The sequence below is a fragment of the Macrobrachium rosenbergii genome, chromosome 22, assembly GCF_040412425.1.
Source record: "Macrobrachium rosenbergii isolate ZJJX-2024 chromosome 22, ASM4041242v1, whole genome shotgun sequence".
Taxonomy (NCBI): domain Eukaryota; kingdom Metazoa; phylum Arthropoda; class Malacostraca; order Decapoda; family Palaemonidae; genus Macrobrachium; species Macrobrachium rosenbergii.
The window spans coordinates 29782333-29791646 of NC_089762.1; the positions used below are offsets into that span (position 1 = coordinate 29782333).

The following is a 9314-nucleotide window of genomic DNA, read 5'->3' on the forward strand; positions in this document are numbered from 1 at the left end:
CCAGTTTGATATTCGTTCATATTAGATGATAAAGTTGCTGCATATTGCTTGGAATTATTTAATGATGACAATAACAGTGATTAGTATTAGTTTTATTATTCTCTATGGGGAAGTCTGGAAAATTACTTATTTCAGTAAAGATGATATTAATACAAAGTGCGTGTAACACCCACGCCTGTTACGATAGTAGCAATGACAGTAATGATATGACAATTTATCACATCGATAACATTAACATGACACTAAGGACAAGAAAATATCATTCACGTCAATTATTATAAATATCAGAAAAACGGAAGTGGCGGTGATAAAGGTAACACCCAATTTCATAAAGTCAGAAATTCGCAACAAAGCCAATGGAATAGGTTTTGCGCGATGAATACGATTTACAAAATCATTCTTTATCAGATAATGCCCTTATAGGCCCAGATAGCGTGATGAGGGTGATAAGACAACGCGCTTTCCACGAGTTTATTCAGCTCTCTCTCTCTCTCTCTCTCTCTCTCTCTCTCTCTCTCTCTCTCTCTCTCTCTCTCTCTCTCTCGTTTCCTTGATTAATAAATAATTCCAAAATTTGTATATGACGCTTGACTTCCTACCTAGTCTATTAATTTTAATGTAATTGATGTTTTGACCAAAAGGCGTAGCCCTAGACTGAAGGAAGAATTCCTTTGAAGATTGTAAGAATACGTTGCGATACCCTGCCTTTTTAGAACTTCCGTAATCTAAAACGAATCAAGTCGGTAACTTCGCTCAGTTTCGTGAGAAGCCGTGGCAGGGACAACATTTGTTACTCTCACTCTCACCAAATGTCAACGGTTGAACTTTTCACACAGTCAGAGAAATCATTTGTGACTCATAAATCCATGAGTGCCACGTACCAAATCATACGAATTCAATTGTATCGTTTGTAAGTAATTCATTTGTACATATATTCGATGGGCTTTTTATTCAATGTGTAGTATCATTGTTCTTGTGTTCTGTGGTTCCCAGTATTTTGTTTTATGTTGTGTTTTGTCTATTGATTTTGTCAGAACTGTTGCATTGCGAGCCATTTCAACACCGATCCCCTTCCACAAGGAGATTTGTCTTCAGAAACATGATTATAAAAAAAAAAACCATTCCCTGAATTTACTCAATGTAAGTGTATCTCTCCCGAAACTACTCGAGTTACTCGTGTAATCTGAATTTGAAAAATTATCAGTGGGTGTTTTGTGTACTTGTGCATTGGTGTCATTCCGGAGAGATTTTGTCCACACGATTCCTTTCTTTCTCTCGACATTTATTTCCTTTCTTTTTGAGTATCAGTGAAATGCATCCAGTACTACAACCGTATTCGATTTACAGTACTTTCCTATTAAGGGTTACTATGCACTCCTCTATGCCTTCTCTACCCACGTCTCTCTCTCTCTCTCTCTCTCTCTCTCTCTCTCTCTCTCTCTCTCTCTCTCTCTCTCTCTGGAATAACACATTGGGTCATCGAAATCACGCGGCAAAATATTATCTTTTATGCGGGTCATACAGCCCTCGACTCATGGCTGTCTCACGTTAATGGCTGCCAGATAGGTCATATTTGCCTCGCTCCCACACTCTACGACGCCATTTTATGATGTCATAACCCCATGGTAATGAGGTCACGTGATTTTCTAACATAGTCTTATACATGCAGCAAACGATTATTTTTAACTTTGTGGGGTTGTACATCCCCTCAGAATTAAATGTCACCATAGGGGTGACAAGATAATTCACTTTAGCTTCTCTCTCTCTCTCTCTCTCTCTCTCTCTCTCTCTCTCTCTCTCTCTCTCTCTCTCTCTCTCTCTTTTGACAGTATGAGTTCGTTATATATTTAGAGTACTTCTTTCAGTCCTCAAGGCTGAAGTCCTCAAAGAGCAACTAAAAACTACCACTACGCTGCTCAATTTATTCATTCCCAAGCTGCCAACTGTTTCACCCATTAACCCATGGCCTATACTAGATTTGCAAAAGAACCAAGCTTTAGTATATAACTGAGTACATCCAAAAACTGACTGAAAACCAAGAATCCAAAATGAAAATTTAACTCAAATTTCACTATTCAGAACAATGATAATTAACAATTCTCCCTGGCCAGGATGCTTCTTTACAAATCTTCCAGTTTTAGAGAGTCAAAAATCCGACTCTTTGGGTCCATTTAACCTAGGGTGACAATCACTTACAGCCATCCTTTAATCGTTGAATCGAAAACGTACGCACGTGAAGAAAGCTTCCACTTAAGCCGTTTGTCAGGAGAGAGAGAGAGAGAGAGAGAGAGAGAGAGAGAGAGAGAGAGAGAGAGAGAGAGAGAGAGAGAGAGAGAGAGAGAATGAATTAGGATCCATCATTGAGTTCCCGACATTTTAAGTTAATTCATATCAACATCCAGTCATATTACTTTTTGTTCCAAGATTCACCAAGCCATCATATATTACGGGAAATATATGTAATTCATGTACGGTGTCATGCAACCCTCACCACATTTCATGAAGGGTGCAGTCCCTTACGCATGCAACATCAATTATGCTGACCCTGTGAACTGTTAAATAATTAAGTACAAAATACATTAAGCTTTGTCCTCTTTCGTGCTAATGGTCCCGAATATTTTTCCAAATGAGTTTTAGCCGTAAAGAACTTTTATTTTGACTATTTTTGCGAATACAGCTTTTTTCGGAATGGATACTCTCTGAGAAAATATAAGAGCTTCGAAGTTTTTTTATATCAAACTAGGAACTCCATTACCTGAGAACTCGATCGACGGAGATAGGCAGAGTGAGAAACACCGATTTGTGTGCATATATATATATATATATATATATATATATATATATATATATATATATATATATATATATATATATATATATATATATATATATATATATATATATATATATATATACATACATACATACATACATACATACATACACGTATATTTGCGTACACACTCACGTGCATAGCGAGTTTTTCGGCTGTAATATCATTTATATGTTCTTGTGAATTTCTACAAACAACAGTCTTTCTAGAGTCGAGCGGTCATGTTCCGATTAAATATTTGAGACCAAATATCTCACGAGTTTATTCCGGGTTTGGTCCTCAGTTGGTCTAATAATGCGAGGCTCTTTCATAGTTTACAGTTGCCCTCAGTGTTGTTTCTGAACTGTCAGGTCTCTTAGTTTTTGAAGCCTTTTTAATATTGTAGGGTAACAATCTGAATGATATGGTGCTCTGTGCTCAAAGATGCACCTTTTACTATTTTTGTTACCTCTCGACTCCAACTTTTTATATTCATTCATGCCCATTCATAGTTACGCTTTATTTATTTGCTATATATAACTCAAAATGGTCTGTCAGATATTTTGGTCTCATACTGATTATATACTATCACTCTTTTACCTGTCTCTGGTGCCCTTAGACATGAAATTATTTACTCATCAAACTCCATCGTTACAATTTTTAACTACCCACTGGCCGTTACCAAGATATGAGAGTATTTCAAGCGCAAACGTATGCCGAAAATACAATAAATAGGACTTTTAACCGCAGTTGGCTCGTAAGTTTTTAAGTTTTCTACTTAAAAACAAAAAGACTATGAACAAGTATACCAACAGATTTCCCATATAGGATGGCGTTTCTACATTCTGAACTGGTTCCATTCTACCCAGGAGTGTTGGTCATTCACTGCAAATTCAACTTTAAGAATTAGTCCTCGCAAATCTTTGCGGGGGGTCTTTTCGTGCTAAAAGACAAACCACAAGTTGGTCTAACATCTGCTAGAGGTAGAGGCACAAAAATCATATGTAAGAGGTAAGGAAATGAATGTTTATGTAAGAGTAACTTATGCATCGCCATTTGGTTACAGTATACATTAGAATTGTTGTGAAAGTATTGAGAAAAATAATTGCAGATTTTGCTCAGCCACTTGAGTGCTACACCAGTTGCTAGCATTCTTTTACTTCAGAGTTCATTTTTTAAACAATACATGATGAACATTGAATGCTCTCTACCTTTGCCAATCATTCCGTCTCAGGAAGAGTTCTTAGAAACTTGTCAACCAACAGGAACTGGAGTGAATTTTTTAAAACAGCAACACGAATAAATTCATTGAAACAGCCCAGTAAATCGTGTTTTAAACTAAGTAAAAGAGAGAGAGAGAGAGAGAGAGAGAGAGAGAGAGAGAGAGAGAGAGAGAGAGAGAGAGAGAGAGAGAGAGATATGCATGGAGTTATCCTTCGATCTGTTATTTGTAGCAGTTTGGATATCTCGTTAGTTTTTACATTTTAAGATGAGTTACAAAATCACTCAAGCCTGTTAGCTATATGATATGAATGTTTGGGACAAAAATACTCCCTAGAAAGCATTACATAAGACGTGGTTATTTGGTAATTTTCCATAGTTCTGTTCGATTAGATTTCAATAACGTTTTCTGTACCGGGGCCTATATTACTTCAAAACAAGTGCCATATTAGGTAACTTATGTTGGGTAATCAGAAAGCTGATGTACACAAACCTCTGGCTGTCCCATAGACTGTGCCTGTCCCCGGAATTCTTATAACAGAGTTTTAGAATTTCCTCGCTTGGTGAACCTTTCAAGCGTAGTTTTCTTCGACTGGCATTTAGTGTAATTTAATGTGTGTTTATATATATATATATATATATATATATATATATATATATATATATATATATATATATATATATATATATATATATAAATGTATATGTATATATGTATATATATATATTGTGTTGTGTGTGTGGGATGTATGTCGTATGTGTGTATGTTCTAACCCTTCGTCTTTGCTCTTTTATTTCTTATACATTGGGAACTTTTTTTGCGTGGGGCTTTGCTAAGCATGTTCATGGCCATTTGATTCCATAGGTGTATATGTTCCAAATTAATAATAATAATAATTAATGATAGTAATAAAAATACTCTTTAAACTAGCTGATAATTATTCATCAATACTGGATAATAACTGTTTCGTTCAAATGTTGTATACAGTCCATTTAACTACAAGCGTGCACACACGTTGTGTCTTTGTTGCTGATACAGTAATAGTATTCTTTATATGCTTTGAAATTTCCAATTTGTTTCTATACCTGTCTCGGATAGTCTTGTAATACTTTGATATGCAGTTATAATAGGACATGTAACTCCTTTATGTTCAATTTTCCCATTTAAAAGCGCTATGTAAGCAGCCCTTACAAATCTGAACATTTTTTTCAGTATAACTGCGTAAGCCAAGCTTGCACAAGGGTTTGGACGCAACACTAGTGGTATTTTTTCGTCTTCTGGAATATCTTGACCATCCTGGAAGTATATATCTTTTCGCCCTTTATAAGGACCCTGTCACCAGGACGGAGGCAAATGAATCGAATGCCTTTGATAACCGTCGCCTATAGAGATGGATGAAGCGAAATGTTACTCCAGTTTGATTAAGATGATTCTATCAGAGCACGACTTAGAAAAATATCATTTTCCACGGCCTCATCCTTTCATATTGGGCAAAGCTGTGATATTCAATATCCAGGACAGTTACTTCACGGTCATCCCTGGGCTTTATCGTAGAACGTGCAAACGTTGTTTCAAGGTATATGTCATAAAACCTGATGGACTGCCAGTCATCACGGAAGAATGTTTTTATCACCCTTTTAAACTCAGGAAAGGAATGTTTCCCATGCATCCATGTTGCCAGGGGCCGCCTGGAACACCGCCTTGCACCAGAGCGCCTTTCCACGTCAGTAAGGACATAGACCCTGACAATCTCACAGGCTTCGTGACAACTAGGTGCAATGAAAAGGTGACGTCGAAGAATGTGTACGCAATAGACTGTGAAATGGTGTGCACGAAAGCAGGGTTGGAGATTGCCAGTATTTCCATTGTGGATTCTAACTGCCAACTCGTCTATGAAGCGATGGTTCTGCCCGATAATCCAGTTCACGATTACCTGACAGAATACTCGCGTCTGGCAAAGATGGCCTTCGTAGGTGTGACAGTGAAACTCAGTGACCTACATGAAAAGCTGTTAACCCTGTTTGGGGAACAGACCATTCTCGTGGGACATGGCTTGTACAGCGATCTTCTCTACCTGAAACTCTTCCACGACAAAATTGTGGATACCATGATGCTTTATAGTGAAAATACTTACGTTCCGTCTCTCGCTGTCCTAAAAGAAAGGTTCATTTCACCTACGGAATGTTCCGCCAGCTTGTCGAAGTGCCGAGAGGATGCAGTAGCAACCATGAAGCTTGCTTTATTAAAATGTCAAGGAATAGATTCCGAAGAAAAATAAGGTAACTGACCAGCAAATGGATGGGTTAATAAAAGGCAATTTTAACAGTTTCAGTTTTTTAGAGATTGTTGTATTTAACGAATAGTTAACGAATGATTTTAAAGTATATTTTATTACACTATTTAATTTACCGTTGTAATCTTAGTTTGTCCTCTTAATATAGCAAACAACCCTCATCACAATGGAAAGAAATTTGATGTTTACAATAAAAACTTTATAATCAACATAATTCCTTCAAGCTACATTACAGTAAAACCCAGCTTTTTGATCCAGATGTAATGTTCTCTTTTTCGAAAACAAAATTTGATGATCATTCAGAATTTATTCCATAAGTGATAAATGGATGGTAGGCTAAATGCATTAAAAAAGCCAGAAGTTCGAGGACTGGAGGATTTTTCTAGTTTCGAGACATCAGTGTCTACTTCTCCACACTAAAGTGATGTGATGACTCTTAACCCACTGTGAAAATATTTTCAGTTCCTCGAAGTTGTTTATTATATTCACTACAGTTTGGTATTCATCTAATGAAAACAGGTATATTAAGCTCCTTTGCTCAAGTCTACAATTTTAGCTAAGGTCTTACCTGCCTTATATCGGTCTAAAATCCTGGTGTCATAATATTGAATTGTGCCGCCTTTGTCCGACATTAAACTGTGACAATGGCTATACAACCCTTTTATTCAGTGGCTGAATATTTCCAATAAGTCTCGAAAATATTCCATCCTTACCTAATAACCTCTAAGCTTTCAGCAGAAATAAGAGTGGCGGAGCTGTAACTCATCAACCCTGCTACATTCAGTCGAGCTGATGAAGACTCAGTCCTGTAAATATTAAATACTGTAGAACAAAAAACTCCTTTCATTTCAAATAGAAAACAGTTCTATAAATCGCGATGCCAGGTAATGTACAAAGAGGAGTGATTTCAAGAAAAGAATGAGTACTTTGGTACTTCACTTAATGTCCTTCTTGGAACGTATATTATGTCCATATGCTGTATGCAAGTTTTAATCTTTAACCGATTCCATAATTGTTTCTTATTTTCTGGTTTGGAAGGGGACCTTTCGTTTGCATTTTTTCTAGTTGAGTGATTGTTTTATGAAATTTGGGCGGTCAAGCCAGGCGCAGGGGTACTTTCGATCATTCAGCGCTTAAGACGGTGAAAAGAGGGAGTTAGAATGGCTGGACAGCATGATAAAGAGATCTAGAAAATAAACAAAATGAAGGAATCTTAAGGCGGAGCTTGGAGAAAACTCCCACATTTGCACTAAAAAGTAACAGAGATGTGGGAAGGTAAGAATGGAGAAAGGAAGCGGGGATGGAGGTTAAGCAAAGGGCCTAAAAGTGGTTGCAAGTAAGGGCCGAGGGGACGCTACAGACACCCTTGAGTAATACCTTCACTGCACCACTTGAGGCGCGCTGATGACACTACCTCACTAAGAGAAAATTTTTCTTAGTAATTTTTCTACAATATTTTGGTATCCTTTACATCCTATCAAAAGGTTTAACACATTCATCGTTTTCCGTGTTTCTATATCTGTCGGATATTTCTATACTCTGTGAAAGTTCTTATTGTACTTATTAGGCCATCTTTAAGTATATTTCATTTTTATTATTGTATTACATCTGCATGTGTCATGATGTGCGTCTGTCTCTTGTTTTTTCCTATAAACTATTGTTGTGGTATGTAGGCCTTCTGGTGATGGGTTGATTAATCTCCCCTTACATTTTCAATTTGATTTATGACTCGTTTTTCTTATGGTACTGTATATCTATTTTAGGATGAGACCTCTATTGACTGGTCTGTTATTTGTGAAGTCTGTGGGCTCTTTTTGTTTGTTTCTTGGTGCACGGTTGACGTCACTATATAGATTTGGTTAGGGTTTAACAGATAGAATAGGTAGGTTCATTACCGCTGCTGTATTATGTTTCTTGTTTTTAGGGGAGTTCTTTTTAATGTTTATTAGCTTGAAATTCAGAAACATCACTTTGGTTGTTTTCTTTAAAATATTCAGTGATCTTTTCGTTACATCCTCATAATCCATTTGTGATTTTAAATCATATGGTTTCTCCCCAATGCTATGCTCTTGTTGGACTATATTTTCTTCATCGGCTCTTCAACACTTTTAATTAATTACACCGCTTGTTCGTTTTTTATCATTATTTTGCCCGTAAATTTTTAAGTCATGATCTTTTTGCTGGATCATTAAACCCCTTCCATTGAGTTCCAGTTTAGATTCGGTTGTGAACATTCCCGTTGTGTATAGAAATATTTTTAGTTATGTTTTGTTTGTAATGTGCACACTTCAGATCTTGCATGGTGATTCTGACCACAGAGTACGCAAGGTTGTTCACTAGTTCCATTTTGTTGTGGTATATAATTTGATCGACAGTATTCACATCTGGTGATAAGGCCTTTTTTTCCATATTTACTGCAATCTTCGCATTGTAATTACTTACATAAGGTCTTACTTAGAATTTTAATTTTCAGGGGATGTTCTTGTTCTTGAAATTTCATTTTTGCTAATTTTAAAGAGGTTTATTTTTTCGAGCTTTGAATATCATAATTTCACAATCTTGAAAGTTGTAACTTTTTTCAATTCTAATAAAATATCTTGTTTGTTAACTGGTTCACCTTCATTACCTATCAGTGTGATTGCTCCCAGTACACTCCATTGTCATGTTTCATTACTTTGATTGTATAGCAAGATAACTCTCATTAATTTTTGGTAGTTGCTTCAATCAACCATATTTTATTTTTCAATTTGTCTTGAAGTCATTTCAGTAGTTGAGTGTCTGTTTAACATATATTTTCAAGTCTTAGGGATAACATTTGTTTTTCCCTTCTTTTAGTAGAAACCTTGACAGTTCTCATTTCCAAACAATCAAAATGGGTCACAGTGAGATCTTGCCTGTATTTTGTTTTGTTACCTCAAACTGTTTTAATGTTATCTAAATTCATTGTCATTTCATTACAAATATCCAAAAGGGAAATGAAAGGCATG

The 9314-nt window shown here is 36.3% G+C and overlaps 1 long non-coding RNA gene across 2 annotated transcripts; it reads left to right on the plus strand.

Annotated features, from left to right (window-relative positions):
• Positions 1 to 765: 765 nt before the first annotated feature.
• On the plus strand, positions 766 to 8935 carry LOC136850700 (uncharacterized). 2 transcript variants are annotated; one of them, XR_010856693.1, is made up of 2 exons: positions 766 to 910; positions 5247 to 6536. It is a non-coding gene; the product is annotated as an uncharacterized lncRNA (long non-coding RNA). The 2 variants fall into 2 exon arrangements; XR_010856692.1 differs by lacking the exon at positions 766 to 910 and adding an exon at positions 3615 to 3823 and having other exon boundaries at positions 5247 to 8935.
• The last annotated feature ends 379 nt before the right edge of the window (positions 8936 to 9314 follow it).